The following is a 16,729-nucleotide window of genomic DNA, read 5'->3' as shown; positions in this document are numbered from 1 at the left end:
TTTATGTACTCATTTATTGACTCATTGGATGCATCTCCTCATTGAATTTTGCAAAAACAATGTATTTCTAATGAAATTCAAGCAATTTTTTAAGTTGCCAAGTCGCTTTTTTGGGCCTTGTCGAGTTCAAGTTTTCCAACATTGGATTTCAGTAATAGTAAGTTGGAGTGTGACCTTTCCAAAGAGGCAACCACACATGAGGAGCATGGTAAACACTTTCTCTTAACAAAGCAATCAGCACTCTAACACATGATATCCGAGCGTGTTGACACCTAAGTATGATGGGTATCCCATATGGGATGAATTTCCTTTTGATCATGATGATGAGCACAATGTATACATGGAGGATGGCATTGATGGTGTTGATTTTTACGATGTTCTTGAAAATAAAATTGATTTATCATTGCATGTAGCTGATCTTGAACAAAGAATTAGTGATTATGTTAATTTGGATCTAGAGCTCACTATTGAAGATGATAAAGAAAAGGCACACATGATTTGGGACAGCTTTGGGGACTTTGATGACAGGTATGAATTTTCTAATTTTCACATGCAACATAACAACAATTCACTATCCTTGCCTGAACAAGATTGGAAAATCAGTTTTTGGTGTCTATGGAAAATGATGTGCACACATTATCGAGATTGGATGACATAAAAAAGACTTGTTGAAAAATTCATCCTCATGACACCAAGAAACAATATGAACAAAATGTTCCTCTTGCTGATTTGCACATCATGAAGAGCACTATGGAGGAGATATAATCAGTTTACTTATATATGATGCATATTAGGGACATAACCACCAAGTTTGCAAGTGAGACAAAAATCTATGACTAAGCAATTTAGGAAAGAGGTTAGTGAGCTCACCAGTGAGCTTGATTCCACGAGCTTTTCTTTGGAAAGTGTCCAAGAGGCACTTCTTGAAGCAAATGAACCACTCTATGAGACCAAAAAATTCAGAGAGTAGGAGTGCAGAGAAAGGGTCAAGGATACCGAATAGGTAATTGAGGAGCTTGATTGCATTCATGAGTTTGAACTTGCACATTGTCCCAAGAGATCAAAAAATGTTGGTTTGAAGTGCCAAGATGTTTGGGTAGAGCATAAGGATTATAATGATCTTCAGTTGAATGATAACCCACTTTTTGAGATGAGTGCTGATTGGACATTGGATAATCCGGTCTTCGAGTTGGATAATGGAGTTATTTCTAATCCCAAAGATGAGATCAGAGTTAATCACAAGATTTAGGACCCAGGTGCAATTTCTAACAATGAGGTGTTGAGATAGGATCAGAATTGTGGGCCAAATTTCAGAGATGTTACTGCTGTCCACTTTCTAATCAGTTTACACATGACTTCAGTTTTGTCTTTGAAGTTGAGTTGGTTGCCCTTTCTAGACCAGCAATGGAGTAATCAGTGGTCAGAGTTGATTGTTAGAGACGATCTAGTCATACGAGATGTTTTTTCAGTGAGTTCCATATTTACATTTCCTATTATTTCTGAGGGATTACATAATGATTACCACTGCCCTTGTTTTTCTGCATTAATTATGGTGAAATCAGTTTATGAGCAGATGGATTTTGAGCCCTTATCAGCTTTATGACAGCTAATTGTGGGAAAATTTCTAGGTACAATTCAGTTATCTTTTGCTTCTACCTTGGTAAGTGATGGTTTCTGCTGTTGTTTTGTAGTGTTGGTATGCATATTTTAGATGACACTATGATTATTGCAGTGTGTTGGGTGTGTTGGAGTACCCGAGATTCGCCATTTGACACTTGGATATTAAGAGTCAATGATATGATTTCAGTTGCTGACCACAAAGGCATTCCCTGGTTAGCTAATTTCAGAGTTGGTTTTGTTGACATCTTGTATACCAGTCCCTTGACAGTGATTGATCAACTTCATTTTTAGGACAAAATGATGGGATATGTTGAGATTTATTTTTAACAATTGAGCAAATTTTCTTTCCCAATGCCCAAGATCAGGTCTAGCAATGGGATTGCAGATATGGTCTTCACTGAGATGCCCTAGTAGGATATGTTTCATGGTTTAGATTTCATCCCTTTCAAGCTAAGTTACCAGTTCGGGTTCGGGCACCGGTTCATGTTCGAAGAACCCGGTACGCCGGTACGGCAAAATTTTGAAAAGGGGTTTGGGTTCGTTTGGGTTTGTTAGTACAAAAACATGTAAATTATATATATATGCAGCCTATCAGCATGAATTAATATTAGCATGTCACATAGCATCATATAAACAACAAAACCAACATAAACTTGTAATCATAGCATCATGATCATACCATAACAGGATCATATACATCAAGTTTAATATCAAAATGATAAATATATTCAAGTATCATTGTTTCAACTTTCAACAATTTAAAGTTTGATCATCAAATGGATTCTCTAATGGGGGTTTGGGGCAACGCCCCCAACGGGGTCAAGGGGCAGCGCCCCTTGCAGGGGTCTGGGGGCAGCGCCCCCAGTGGGGTTTAGGGGCAGAGCCCCTTGCGGGGTTGAGGGGCAGCGCCCCTCGCAGGGTCCTGGGGTAGCGCCCAGGGCGTGCTCCCACCGCCAACACCAAATTACAACCTTCAAACCCACACAAAACTCCATGGCGTGCATCAATTTTCTGCTTTTTTAAGACGTCAGGAATAAGGCCAAAGAAGTCAAAATTCTGATCAAGGTGCATTCTCCTATACGAGAATTGTGGTGGAATTCAAAAAAAATTAAATTTTGCAAAAAAAAAATCCATTTTTGGGCTGTCAGACCCCTGCGTTCGACTTGGGTCCTCTTGGGTTCGACTGTAGGTCCTCTTGGGTTCGCCCTGGTTCGAACCAGGCCTATGAACCACAAACCCTGTCCGAACCACAGGCGAACCAGACCCAAACCACGAACCAAGACCATACCGGACCAGTACCAAGGGTCTAGGGGGCCGAACCAGGTAACTTAGCTTTCAAGTATTTCAGTATGGGTTTTATTGATGATTACTTTTTGGGGTTCCAAGATAGGAGAGTGTAGTCAAGGCACGATGGATTTACAATCATGATCAGAGTGGCGCAATGTCAACATCGTGGTTCCATTTTGAGACTAACTTGAAACCTTGGGATCACATTGATTGGCAGTTCAACAACTATTCAGGATGAGAGAGCCAATGTAGACTTTTTGAAGTTTACTCCTATGGTACATCGGTTTGGTTCATTCAAAGAGATTCTCTGAGGAGTTGACTGAATTTACACAGTATTTGATTGCTCTTCTTATAGGAGGTTTCTAGGAGGTCTCTTGTGTTGGTACCTTGCGGGACAGTGCTTTGAGGAGACGGTGCTACAAATCTCCTAGGTTGACCTGGGACCCTGGGATCATTCTTGGTTTCAATCTGTATCAGTTTGATGATTGTGGGGATGTATTGGCATTGCTTTAGGACAAGCAATCTTTGTGACGGAGGATTGTAATGGCCCCTTTTTGGGTTTCTCTTTCTCTACAACTAGCATTGACCATTTCGGTTTGCGTCAACCTATTCAGAGGGGTAATTTGATGTTACCAATGAACTCATATGGTGTTTACCTCACTGGGTAAACAGGAAGAATACAGAAATCGAACAGTAACGCACAATGCAAATACAAAAGAAGTACCAGAATAATCTTTCCATTAATGTCAAAGGATGTTCACATTATATCTGTCGTCAATATTACATTACATCCCCCAACACCCGGAGGTGATACAATATATGACTGCCGAAGGGGTGCGACCCAACCGTCGCAACTCCAACTACCTACCCGTCGGCTAACTAACTATTGATAATTAACATTTACTAACTATACACTTTTTCCCGATAACATCATCCCCCCCAAAAAAGAAGTCGTCTCCGACGACTAACAACAAAATGGAGACAATGTAATATAACTATACAACCAAGTGAAAGTCAAGGAGGGGGCTGAGGAAGCGTCCCTGAAGTCGAAGGGTGAGATACGGGTGTCTTGGCCGCCAGGCGGGCGCGGAGCTCATAGACCTGCTGGGTGCGGGCTGCCACATCCCGCTCTGCCACCAACACCTTCTCTAAGGCCGTCTTTACCATAAGCGCAGCCTCCAGTAGCTCCCTCTCCTTGGTATCGGCGGACTCTGTCATGCGAACCAACTGGGCCTGAACAACATCTAACTCCTGCTGGACGAGACTCCGCGCACTCTGCTCCTCCGAAAGACGGGTATCCACCACAACCTTCTCTGCGCGGGCTGTCTCAAGCTGTGCGACCAACTCTGATCTCTCGGCTGCCCACGAGGCTTGTTGCCTGGCCATGTCCTGCTCTAACTCCACTCGAGCAGTCTCGCGAACCGCGGACTCATGCTGTGTCTAGCGTAAGGCATAGTAGGCCTCCCTGTAAACCTGCTCAATCTCCCGGACGAGAGTCGTCACTCTACTCTCCACGACGGGCTGAGGCACACGCCAAGCCTCCAACATCGCATCCGTCTGGGTAACTGGCCACCCTCGTGCCTCAAAACATGATGTGAAAGCTGCCGGACAGCCGTCTCGCATAAACTGGAGGACCTGCTCTAATTCCTCCACAACCTGCTGTAGAGCCCGTGTCTGAGCTGCGGCCACCACTCGCCGACCCCTCGTCACCATATCTGCCAGATAAACCTCAATATCCTCTCCATCTAGCCCCGATGTAGGTATAGGAAGCCCACGTGGTAACTCAAAAGTCTCCTCAACCACACCGACTGCACCCTGCTGGCCCAATGGTGTCTCCCCCGCCCCCTCAAGTGTAGCAGTCGCCTGCTCTGGGCCGGTAGGAACACCCTCTCCAAGGACCTGTCCCTCTGCTTTTGCCTGCGTCTCCGCCGAGGAATCCTCCAGATCCACCACCTCAGTGGGAGGCTCTCGCCGAGGTGAGAGTACAGCTGCTCCTACGGGTGGCGTCACTGTCATCTGGAATCTCCGGGTCAGCCAACTCCCCATAGCCGCCACCGATGGAACTGCACTCAACACCTCCGACCCTCTCTCCCCCTCGGAAACATGTCCCGCGATGGGCTCCTCCAACAAGGAGGCAGCAACCGTCACCACTGCATCGGATCCCACAATGTCCAGTCGTACCTGAGGCTCCGTCTCAACCATCTCCTCTGCCACGCCTCCCTGCGGTGGACCACACAACTCTGCCGTGCTGTCAGTACATGCCTCTGCGGGAGTCGGTCCTGCGGCTGGTATGGCGGAAGGTGCTGCGGCCGGCTGCATGGGCCTGAGTGTAACGGGCGTGCGGCTCTGTCCAAATGCCGGAATCGAAGTATTGCCCGCGGACGACCCCACAAGTGTGCCAAGTGGGAGTGTGGGTGGTGCAAACAACACTCGCTCTCCGGCGGGCTCCATCCTCCCCTCGTCTGTGGCCCGACTGCTACTATCATCCTCATCCTCCGAATCCTCGGAATCCTCTGCACTGCTGGACGTTTCTCGCCCACTATCCGGTTCTGCTGCGGTGGTCTCTAATACCTGTTTCCGCTTCGCGGAAGAGTGTCCAATATCCAGGTGTCGCCAATGCATGATAGGAGGCTCACCCTCCGCCAAGGGTCCCTGCGGCCGTACCTCTAACTCAGCCTCTGGCAGTGCTTCCCGCGTAGCCTCCAAGAACAGTCCAATGGCATAGTGGGGCATGTAAAAGGTGCGCTGCTCCATCATCAAGAATGCACACATCCGCTCTGATAACAAGGTAGCCCAATCATACACTACACCGTTCAGTAACCCGTTCATCAATATGATCTGTGGCAGAGCGATGTCGGATGCCCTACCCGACCCTGTCAACCTGCTTTTGATGACGTCCATTATGCATCGCCAATGGCCCTCTGCGAAAAAGGACCTACGCATCCCACGACCCTTCGTGGCGTCTACGATGCTCGCCAACTCTGCTGGGGTCAAGTCTCGGGACACTCGCCTGATCCAATGTTCCTTTTCTTCCCGTGTCATCTTCTTCGGCTTCAAGTCCACTTTCTTGCCATGTATGCCTCGGATGCCAAATACTCTGGTGAAATCTGCAGGTTTGAAAGATATGGTGATATCCTTCCCCAAATACTCAAATGTGCTCGTCCGTGAGCGGCTATCAAAGGTATCAACCATATATCGCAATGCTCCCTTGTACTCGCGAATGGCGAACACAGGCATTCGGATAGCCCATTCTACCCCTGCTTTGCGAAGACTTGTCTTCACCAAATTATCATCCGACGTGTCTTGCCACCATTTCCGACATTCCACCCCATTCAATCCCTCAAAGGTGATATTCTGTGAAGTGGAGGTGTTCTTCCCTCGTGCAGTGGGCTGCTGTGGTGTCTTTTTCTTCTGCCTGGCTTCCATTGTGCCACCTGCTATTCGAACACCTGAAGGGAGGATACGTGCATCCGGCTTCCTATGGCTGCTATCCTGCAATTGTTTTTTCCAGTTTCTTTTTCCCGCAGACTCCATTGACCTGCTAACCACTTCTTGATTTGCCCTTGTCGGATGGAAGGCACCTAACTACCTCCTGACAGGTAGGCCGTACGGCTGTAATCCCCAACTACCTCCAGCTAATAAAATGCTCAAAACAAATCCTCGTCCACCTCCCGCACTACACCGCACGGTAATTTTGAAAAACCTTCACAATGCTCTCTTGTGTAGCCAACCGCTCAATGTTCCCCCCTAAAACAAAACTTGCAAGCGCGCACTCTCACCTGGGCTTCTTCAGCTGAAGAGAAATATGCTGTTGAAGAAAGCTTAGCCACCTACTGTAAGCCTGTAGAATTCTACAACATTCCTCAGCGCCGAGCTTTAAGACATCCCCGATGTCTGCGTTACAAAATTCTTCGTGCGGCTGTTTGTTTGTTTTTTTTCACGGCTTCGTCCACCGCACGGTGGCTACCTTTTCACCCTTCGGCTGGTTCTTTTTCCTCGGTGGTCCTCTCCGTGCGCTGCTTCGTGCGGTGTCGTTGCGTGGTCTGTGCGGCGCTGTCTCTTTTCCCTTCGTTCGGTAGGCGTGGTGGTTGTGCGGCGTTTGTCATAACCCTCGGTGGCTTCGTTTTATTTTCCTTCGGTTCGGCGTGGCTGTGCGGTGAGCTTTCCCTTCGGTAGGTGTGGTTGTGCGGTGTTCTCTCTGCTTCGTGTGCTTTGCGCTGTGTTCTATCCGCTTCGTGCGACTTTATACCACGCGGCTGCCTCTGTCTTCGTGCGGTGTGTTTGTTTTATCCAACCTTCGCTCCGTTTTATTTCCCTTCGGCGGGTTTGGTGCTTTAAAGCCATGCGGTTTCCACCGCACGGTGGCGTCCACCGCACGGTGGCGTCCACCGCACGGTGGCGTCCACCGCACGGTGGCGTCCACCGCACGGTGGCTTCCACCGTCGGTGGTCCCACCGCACGGTGGTGTCCACCTACGGTGGTGCCACCGCACGGTGGTGTCCACCGTGGTGGTGCCACCGCACGGTGGTGCCACTACGTGGCCACCGTGCGGTGGTCCCTTTTCCTCCATTTTCAAATTTTTTTTCAATTTTTTTTCAATTTTTTCAATTTTTCCTTTATATATTTTTTCAATTTTTTTTTTTTTCCGAATTTTCTAAATTTTTTCAAATTTTCATATATATTTTTTTTTCCAATTTTTTTTTCCGAATTTTCTAATTTTTTTCAAAAAAAAATTTTCATTTTCATTTATTGTCTAACTGCGACTGTGCGCCTCCTGTCGGGCTGCTCCTGCGCGCTTCCACCCTCTGGTGATACACTTTCAGTTTCGACCCATTGACGCCCTCTGGGATTTCCTGTCCGTCGAGGGTCGAGAGCTTGACGGATCCATTGGTTGCGACCTCTCGGATCCTGTAAGGGCCTAGCCACTTCACTTTGAACTTGTCGGGCTTAATCTCGTTCCTTCCGTTATACTTTAGGACTAATTGGCTCGGCGTGAACCTCGCCCGCCGAATGTGTTGGTCATGCCAGTATTTCCTGCGTTGCTGGGCCACGTCTGTCACCCATTGTGCCATTGTCCGTCTTTCATCCAATTTATTTAAGGCGTATAATCTCTCTCGAAGGCTTTCCATGTCGCCTAGCTTGTTGTCAATAGCGATTCTGAGACTTGGCACCATGAATTCGATCGGTACCACAGCCTCGTGGCCATACATCAATTGGAAAGGTGTCTGCCCGGTGGTTACTTTGTAAGTTGTGCGGTACGCCCAAAGTACCGAAGGCAGACGCTCTTCCCAGTCTTCTTTTTCCACCCCACAGGACTTATAAATTACCGACACGATGATTTTGTTGGTTGCCTCGGCCTGACCGTTTGCCCTGGGATAGTACAGACTCAATAGAGAATGAAAAATTTTGAACTCGGTTGTCAGTAGTCGAACAATATGATTTACAAAGTGCCCCCCTCTATCACTTGTCAATTGAATAGGTATTCCGTACCGGGTGATAATCTCTTCATAAATGAATTTCGCCGTACTGACAGCGGAGTTGTCTGCCAAAGCCCTCGCTTCCACCCATTTGGTCAAATATTCTGTCGCCACGACAATGTATCTACATCGTCGGGCGCGACTTGGTTTCAATGGACCAACGAAGTCTAACCCCCATCTTTCGAACAATTCTTGAGCATGCGCCGGGTTAAGTGGCATGAAATCTCTTTTTAATGGTCGCCCAGCACGCTCACATGTATCACAACTTGTCACCCATTCTCTGGTGTCATTATGCAGTGTCGGCCACCACAAGCCAGCTAGTAGGACCTTCCTTGCTGTCGTATCCGGTCCCATGTGTCCTCCAGCAGCCCCTTCATGGGCTTCTCTCAATACTCCTGGGATTTCCTCTTCCAAGACGCATCGTCGTAGGATCTGGTCAGGTCCCATTTTGTAGAGAAGACCATTTATAAGTTGGAATGTTCGGCTTCTTAATACAAGTTTCCGTCTTTCACCTAGTGGCATTTCCTTCGGAAATTTTGATGTTGACAGATATTCACCCACACTCGTGTACCAATGAGGAAGGATGGCAATGCGGAAAAGATGGGTGTCCGGAAAATCCTCGCTAATGCCTTCGGCCGGCTCTCCCGACTTGATCCGTGATAGCTGGTCGGCTATGACGTGGCTCCTGCCAGGTCTAACAATGATGTTGAACGTAAATTCTTGTAACAGCAACAGCCAGCGACTAATCCGCCCCTGGATGATTGGCTTGTTCACCAAATACATCAACGCCTGGTGATCCACATAAAATGTAAATGGTGTCGCCAATAAGTAATGTCGGAATTTTTGGACGGAGTATACCATGCCGAGGGCTTCTCTCTCCGTCGTGCTGTAGTTCCTCTCTGCGTTTGACAAGAGTCGACTTGCAAAATACACTGGGTGGTCCAGCCCGTGGCTGCCGACCTGTGCCAGGGTGGCCCCTATGGCGAAGTTGGATGCGTCGACATGTACATGGAACTCTTTGTCCCAGTCTGGGTATGTCAAGATTGGCGCACCCACCAATCGCGACTTTAACTCTTGAAAAGCCTCTTCTTGGGCCGTCCCCCAGACGTACGGCTCCCCTCTTCGTGTCAACCTATCAAGTGGGTATGATACTTGGGCAAAGTTCTTAATAAACCGCCTATAATACCCAATGTGTCCAAGAAATGACTTGACGCCGATGACATTGTCGGGCGCCTCCATCTCCACAATGACCCGTATTTTGTCAGGGTCCGTCTTCAGTCCAGCCTTGCAGACGATGTGCCCTAGTAACTTGCCCTGAGGCACCATGAATCTGCATTTCTTGGGATTTAGGGCGAGGCACGCTCATCGGCATCTCTCCATGCATTCGCCAAGTGAGGCCAGATGTGCCTCCTCCGTGCTGTAAATGGACCAATCATCCAAGAATGCTTTGAAGTTTCCTACGGACATTTTATCGAAGATATGGAGGATTATCCGTTGAAAGGTAGCTGGCGCGTTGCACAACCCGAATGGCATCCGGTTGTATGCATAGACGCCATCTTCTACGACAAAGGTGGTCTTCAATTTGTCCTCCTCTGCAATGGAAATTTGATTGTATCCGGAGAATCCATCCATAAACGAATAAATTTCATGACCCGCGACTTCCTCGAGGATGGTGTCTGTGAATGGTATGGGAAATGGATCTTTAATTGTGATAGCATTCAAACACCTGAAGTCTACACAGATTCTTATCTGATCGGCCTCCTTTTTCAAGGATATCACAATGGGTGATACCCATTCACTCGTTTGGACCTTGAAGATAATCCCTGATTCGAGCATGCGGTCAATTTCATTATTTACCCTGGCCGCATAATTTTTGTTCATCCTGTATGGCCTCTTCCGTACAAGCACGGCTCCGGGAACCAGAGGGATCCGATGTACACAAAGTTCTTGTGGTACCCCCTTGAGGTCCTTATATGTCCAAGCGAACACATCTTTGTATTCTGTGAAGATTTTGAACGCCGCCGTCTTTAAGACGGGATTCCAGTCGTCGCCGACTAGAATATTTTTCTGTTCTGAAGTTTCCCCAAGGTTTGTAACTTGAAGTGCGGATTCTTCGTACCTTATGGGCTTACTTTTGTCAAACTGGTGCGCTGGTGCGTCATCCACAGGGACATCCCCTTCCTTGTATTGTCCGTACTCTGGTGGAAACTCGTTCATGTCAGGTCCTTCAATCCCCAACATATTGCACCCGTACAATAATTCATAGTCTTCCATTTGCCAATGGAAGAGCCCTCTCAAAGAATCCGTCTCATCCTCAGAACAGGCTTGAATTCCTAAGATGCCTTCGTCATCTGGTTCCCTGCCCTCTTTTCCTTCATCGGTATCGTCTCCGTCGGACTCTGACTCTGACGCCAACTCTTCACTGACCAGTTGAGTTTTGAGGTCAATGGTATACCTTCGGCCAGCCTTTTCCATGGACAAGGTGTTCTTCTTCCAATTGTGGTTTGCTTTGGCCGCCACCAGCCAGCCTCTGCCGAGGATGGCGTCGTACCCCTTCTTCTTCAATGGGATGACCACAAAATTCAAGACGAACGGCTGTGTTCCGATCGTCACCTGTTGCGCCATGAGTGTGCCAAGCGGCTTGATGCCGTGTTGGTCTGCTCCCAATAAATTAAAGGTGGACGGCTAGAGAGTAGGTTTACCCAATTTTTTCCATGTTTCCTCTGGCAAGACATTTACTCCCGACCCGCCGTCGACAATTGTGTCGGTTAGGATGGTGCCCAATATACCCATTTCCACCACTGCTGGGTGTCTACCATTGTTGATCGTCAGGGTTAATGGGTCTGCTGCTGTCTCGCCAAGGTTGTCCTTGCCATGTATTGGTTGGCCTACTGGGGTTATTATTGCGGATTGCAACAACGTCGCTCGCAAGTGCGGCATACTTTCCAGGAGGTCCTTCATTTTGACAGGTATCTCGACCTGTAACAGTTGGTTTATAATGTTTGTTTCTCCTTCAGAGCGAGAAGTACCCGCCAGCCCTTGTGCATCCTTGCTCCTTGACATCTCCTTCTCCAATTCCGCTCGTGCCTCCAGTGCCTTTCGTTTTTCCGTACGGGGGTCTGGATAAGTGGCTGCTTTCGTCTTGGACCTTGTTATGGCGAGTGCATCCTCCGTTTCTACATTCAATAGGTTCACGCCAGATTTGGGACAATTGCTATCATCATGGTCCCCCGGACCGCACCACTTGCAATGTTTTTGTGGTGCTTCCTCCACTGTACAGTCTCTGGCGAAATGCCCCCAGTGATTGCAAGCTCGGCATTGTATCATCGGCCGCCCTTTAGCGTCGTATTGGATTCGGCTTCTATTATTCGTATTGTTATTATTACCTCTTCCTCGCCTGTTGTTTCGGTAGCCGCCAGACGAGGCGTTGTTGCTCGCAGGCTGGGACGTGCCGGCTGACGCAGATGGTTCTGTAAAGAGAACCTGTTGGCTACGGGTCCTCATATTGTACGGACACTCCTTGGTAAGGTGTCCGGCAATCTGGCAAATATCACAAAATGCTTTTTTCGGACGAGACCCTTTGGTGTGTCCGTCGGTACGGCAGTCCATGCACCATAACTCCCCTTCGTCGCCCTTGCTTGTGCTTCCTTTGGTTGCCTTTATCTCTCTCATCATTCGCTCCATATCTTTTTGGAGAGCCCGTACCTTCCGATTAGAGTCGTCATCACTGCTATCACTTTTGTCAGAAGAGGAATCATCCTCCGACGAGGATTTATTTTTCTTCTTCTTGGACGTCTTTTGTTCACTTTCTAAATCCATTGCCCTGTTATAGGCGTCGGAATATGAAGAAGGAGGTACTATCTTCATTTTTCGTCTAAGGGATTTCTTTAGACCTTCTACGAACCACCGTTTTTTCAGTCCGTCTGCCAGCTGGTTCTCCATCTTTCCTAGCAGCTCTTTGAGCCGCCGGCTGTAGGTTCGGACAGTCTCGTCCTTCCTCTGTTTCGTGCCGTAGATTTCGGCTACGATCTCATTGTCGTCTCTTAGGAGACGAAACTCTGCTTGAAATTCCTTCTTCAGGTCTGCCCATGTGCCAATTTTAGCCTTATCCGTGTCCGAAAACCAGTCGATGGCTACGCCCCTCAGTGTTGCGGGAAACTGTGTTACCCAATCGTCCTCATCGGTAACACCATTCGCTCCCCAAATTGTTTCACACGTGCGACAGTGGCGGACAGGGTCTTCTTTCCCATCCCCATGGAACTTTGGAAGTTTTTGTTTTTGTGCCATACCTTGCCTTTTTACTACTGGTGGCTGTTGTCCTACTCCGGATGGGTCAGATCCTATAAGGGGTGCTTGACCGCCGTGCCCCGGTGTCCCTCCGACACTCCTGGCAGCCCCGGTGTCTTCTCCCTCTCCTGCCTCCTCCCCACTCCTTGGAGTTTTGCTAGCCTCTGGTGTGTGTGGCAAGTCCCTCAACTCCCTCAACTGAGTTTGGGTACACTCTATCCTGCGGCGGGTTTCCGCAAGTAACTCCTCCCGACTCCGTGGGTGGCCTCTGGCCTCACCGTCCCCTTCGGAGCGTTCCTCCTCTCTTCGCTTATACCTCTGTCGCCTTTCCGCTTGCTGTTCAAGGATCAAGGCACGTTGGGCTACTGCACGTTCATCTATATATTGTTGCTTATTTTTGTCTTTATTCAGTGTATTGGGCATTAATTCCCAGAGCGCTTTAATGACATAAAAAGTAGAACACTTTTATTCATTCATAATGTGGAAGACAAGTTTATGCCAACAATATGACATAATTATTACAGTAAGTGTTCTTTATTCCGTCCCGTATGGCTCACGGTTCAAATGCCCCTGACCTGGCGCCATCTCGTTCTACTTCCCGTTCCTCGTACTGCTGCAAAATTTGTTGGCGTCGCTCTTCCTGGGCAATCTCCTCCAGGCGAGCTTGTTGTGCCAACGATGCTTGTGCTAGCAATCGGGGGAGATGGTTCATCAACCGATTTACCTCCGGACTCACTTCCAACGCTGTCCACACGGCACTTAGTGGGACTTCCGCCTCCGCCGCCTCTCGTCGCACGTAGGTCTGAATGGCTACTTGGAGTAGAATCGAAAATTCTCTCGTCGCAGTGTCTTCTCCTACGTAGAGTTCTGTTTGGGCATCGTCGACCTCCGGGTTCACCTCACCAACGGGTAGGCCCATTGTGTCGGTGCGCCATCCGTGTCTCCGTGTCTCCTATTCCGAGTTCGTGTCGGCAACGGCGCCAAATGTTTACCTCACTGGGTAAACAGGAAGAATACAGAAATCGAACAGTAACGCACAATGCAAATACAAAAGAAGTACCAGAATAATCTTTCCATTAATGTCAAAGGATGTTCACATTATATCTGTCGTCAATATTACATTACATCCCCCAACACCCGGAGGTGATACAATATATGACTGCCGAAGGGGTGCGACCCAACCGTCGCAACTCCAACTACCTACCCGTCGGCTAACTAACTATTGATAATTAACATTTACTAACTGTACACTTTTTCCCGATAACATATGGTTTAGAGGAATCATATGATGCTTTCAAATGTTATTTCCGACTTTTGGTTTGGGCTCCAAGATTTTTTAAGGGGATGTCTATCTTTAGTAAGTCACCCAGTCGAGTCCGTTTATCATCTTTCATCATCAAAATCACTCCTGTGCAGTCAATTTTCAATTCCGATGCATTTCAACCATTGTCTCTAATTAGGTGTATTATTCAGCTATTTTTAATTAATTTTAGCAAGATTTAAGGTTGCAATTTTAATTAAAATAATTTATTGGGCACCTTAGTATTATAGCTTGTTGAAAACATAATGAAAGATTGAAATGATGAGACACTAAAAAGTGAGTTTCGGTGCCCAATATGTTCAAAAGTAAAATAAATCACTTTTTGGAGTTAAAAGGCTTAATAAATTAATAAATTGATTTTAAAAAGGAGTTTCTAGAAAGTTCCATAAAAAGCTTATACAAAGCGAAACAGTGAGCTCATTTGCTATGTTGAAGTTTATTATTTTCTCTATCTAAAAACCCTTATGGTTTTTAAGAATTGGACTTGGTTCATCTCGACCTTCCTAAGGATGAAAACCTTCTTGGAGAAGATTGGCTTCAGTGGTGAAAGATCTACTTTGGTTACTGTTTATTGGAGATATTTCACAATGCTTCGCAGGGGTTTTAGAAATATTGCATATTACTTTGGATCTGGGCGCCTGGTTTGATGTTATCTATTTAGAGTTTGAGTGATTTATTCTTGCTAGTCATTTTGGGGATTGAAGCATATATATTCATATGTATATGTATATATGCATATGTATATATACATATACATATACATATGTTCCAAAGTTTGAGAATTGGAACTCACCACGAACTCGGCAGCCCAAAAATTGGACTCGAACTCGGACTCAAAAAAAACTCAGGAAAGGACTCGGCAAAGAAAACCCATAGTTTTACAAAAAAAACGAAAAGAAATTAATACATTTAGAGAACATAAGAGCCATAATTGAAACATTACACATGTCATATGATCTCCAAACACTCAATATTTGAAATTTCATCATTCATACTCATAGTTTCAAACTTTAAAATGTATAACAGCAACATATGTTTATAAATGTTTACAAAATTACATATATATAATGATATGTCCAAATGTGAAAAACAACAAACTAAAGAGAAGACTACATCTTCCTCTATGCTCTCCTAATATAGCTCAATTTTTCAGGCCTTGAGCTAGTAGTAGTAGCAGTAGGTGTTGAGGTATATAAATGGTGAGATGATTCTTCTTCAAAATCAAAGTCCTCATCTTCATCCTCCTCCATTTCATCCAATCTTGTTGCTTCTTCTTCTTGTGCTGCTCTTCTCTCTATTTCTGCAAGATCTTCTTTGGTAAGGAGGACATCATCACCATCATTTTGTTCATTGATGGTCCAATCACCATATGGATCGATTTCAACCAAGTCAATGACGTCACGTGAAACACCCTCCACCTTTCTAGTGTGAAGGCAAAGGTTGTACCAAACGAAGACAAGATCATTGAGGTGCTTCTGTGTCAACATATTCCTCTTCTTTGTGTGAATGCTCTCAAATAAACTCCAATTCTATTCACACCCAGAAGCACTACATGGCTGGGACAAAACACGGATGGCTATCTTTTGAAGATCAAGCGTGCCAACACCACAATTCTCCCACCATAAATCTACCAAAAAAAACATTTCGAAATATTAGAATTGAGAAAAAAATGTAACAATCAAGTTTTCAGTTTTTTTCTTGTAGTATTGAACTAAATTTTTACCTGGTTGTTGTTTTCCTCTCAAGAGAAGAGTCTCCCCTCTGCACCCTTGTAGATCTTGAACAATGAACATTTCCAAATTCATAAATAGATAGTCAAACTCAACAATAAACATTTCCAAATTCATAAATAAAGATATAGCAAATGTCAAATCTCACCTCCAACTCATCAAGAACCTTGTTTCTCAACTCAGGATCAAGTGCCATCTTATCAATGCATGCAACAACAACTGCCATGACCTCCTCATCAACTTTAAATGAACTAAAGAAGTAGAATTTCGGGTTCAAGAAGTAGGTGAAGGCATGTATCGATTGGTGGAGTTGGTATGTCCACCTACAATCAATGATGCGCCAAAGGATTTCACATTTTCTTGTATTTCTGCCATAGTAATGTGAAACGGCCTCTCTGGCCCTATCCATGGCCTCATAAATGAAACCCATTGGCATGCCCTCTCCATCTACCATATGAACAACCCTTGCCAAAGCTTCTGTCACCTAAAAAAAAGAAAACAAATTTTAAAATTAGTGTCTTCTTGCCTTTGGGGTTGCCCTTGGAGTTGGAGTTGAACTTGCCATTGCTGTTTTAACATGAAAAAATAAAAAAATCAGCAGGGTTTTGTAGAAAATCAACAAAAAAAAATGATAATGAATCATTTGAAAAAAATAGCACTCGAAAATAAAAAAAGAAATAGAAGGAAATAAGTTAGGAAGGGAAATAAATAAAAAATTGGCTGCATATCCCCTTGTTTTTCAAGATTTTTTTTATTTTCAAAACATGGAAATGAAAAAAAAAAAAAAAAAGAGAAGAAAAATCCTTACCTAGATCTCTTTTTTGTTTTGATCTTGTTTCCTCTCCTTCTTCAAACCCTACAAACTGGTTTTGAGCAAATACAAATGCCAAATGAGTAAAAGATTAAAAAGAAAAACACTTTTAAACCTTGGTTGGGCATGTTTCACTGCGACATGAGTCTTCTCGTCGGACTCGCAAGTCCCGACTGCAAACTCGCGCAAGTCCTTG

General features: G+C 45.8%; 1 protein-coding gene across 5 annotated transcripts in view; it reads right to left on the bottom strand.

Annotated features, from left to right (window-relative positions):
- The window catches only part of LOC131067547 (uncharacterized), a 209,864-nt gene that overhangs the window by 110,721 nt on the left and 82,414 nt on the right, over positions 1-16,729 (bottom strand). The gene's annotated exons all lie outside the window — the stretch shown is intronic.

This window comes from Cryptomeria japonica, chromosome 10, assembly GCF_030272615.1.
Source record: "Cryptomeria japonica chromosome 10, Sugi_1.0, whole genome shotgun sequence".
Lineage (NCBI taxonomy): Eukaryota > Viridiplantae > Streptophyta > Pinopsida > Cupressales > Cupressaceae > Cryptomeria > Cryptomeria japonica.
The sequence above is the reverse complement of the archived record's forward strand: the minus strand, read 5'-3'. Positions and strand labels throughout refer to the sequence as shown.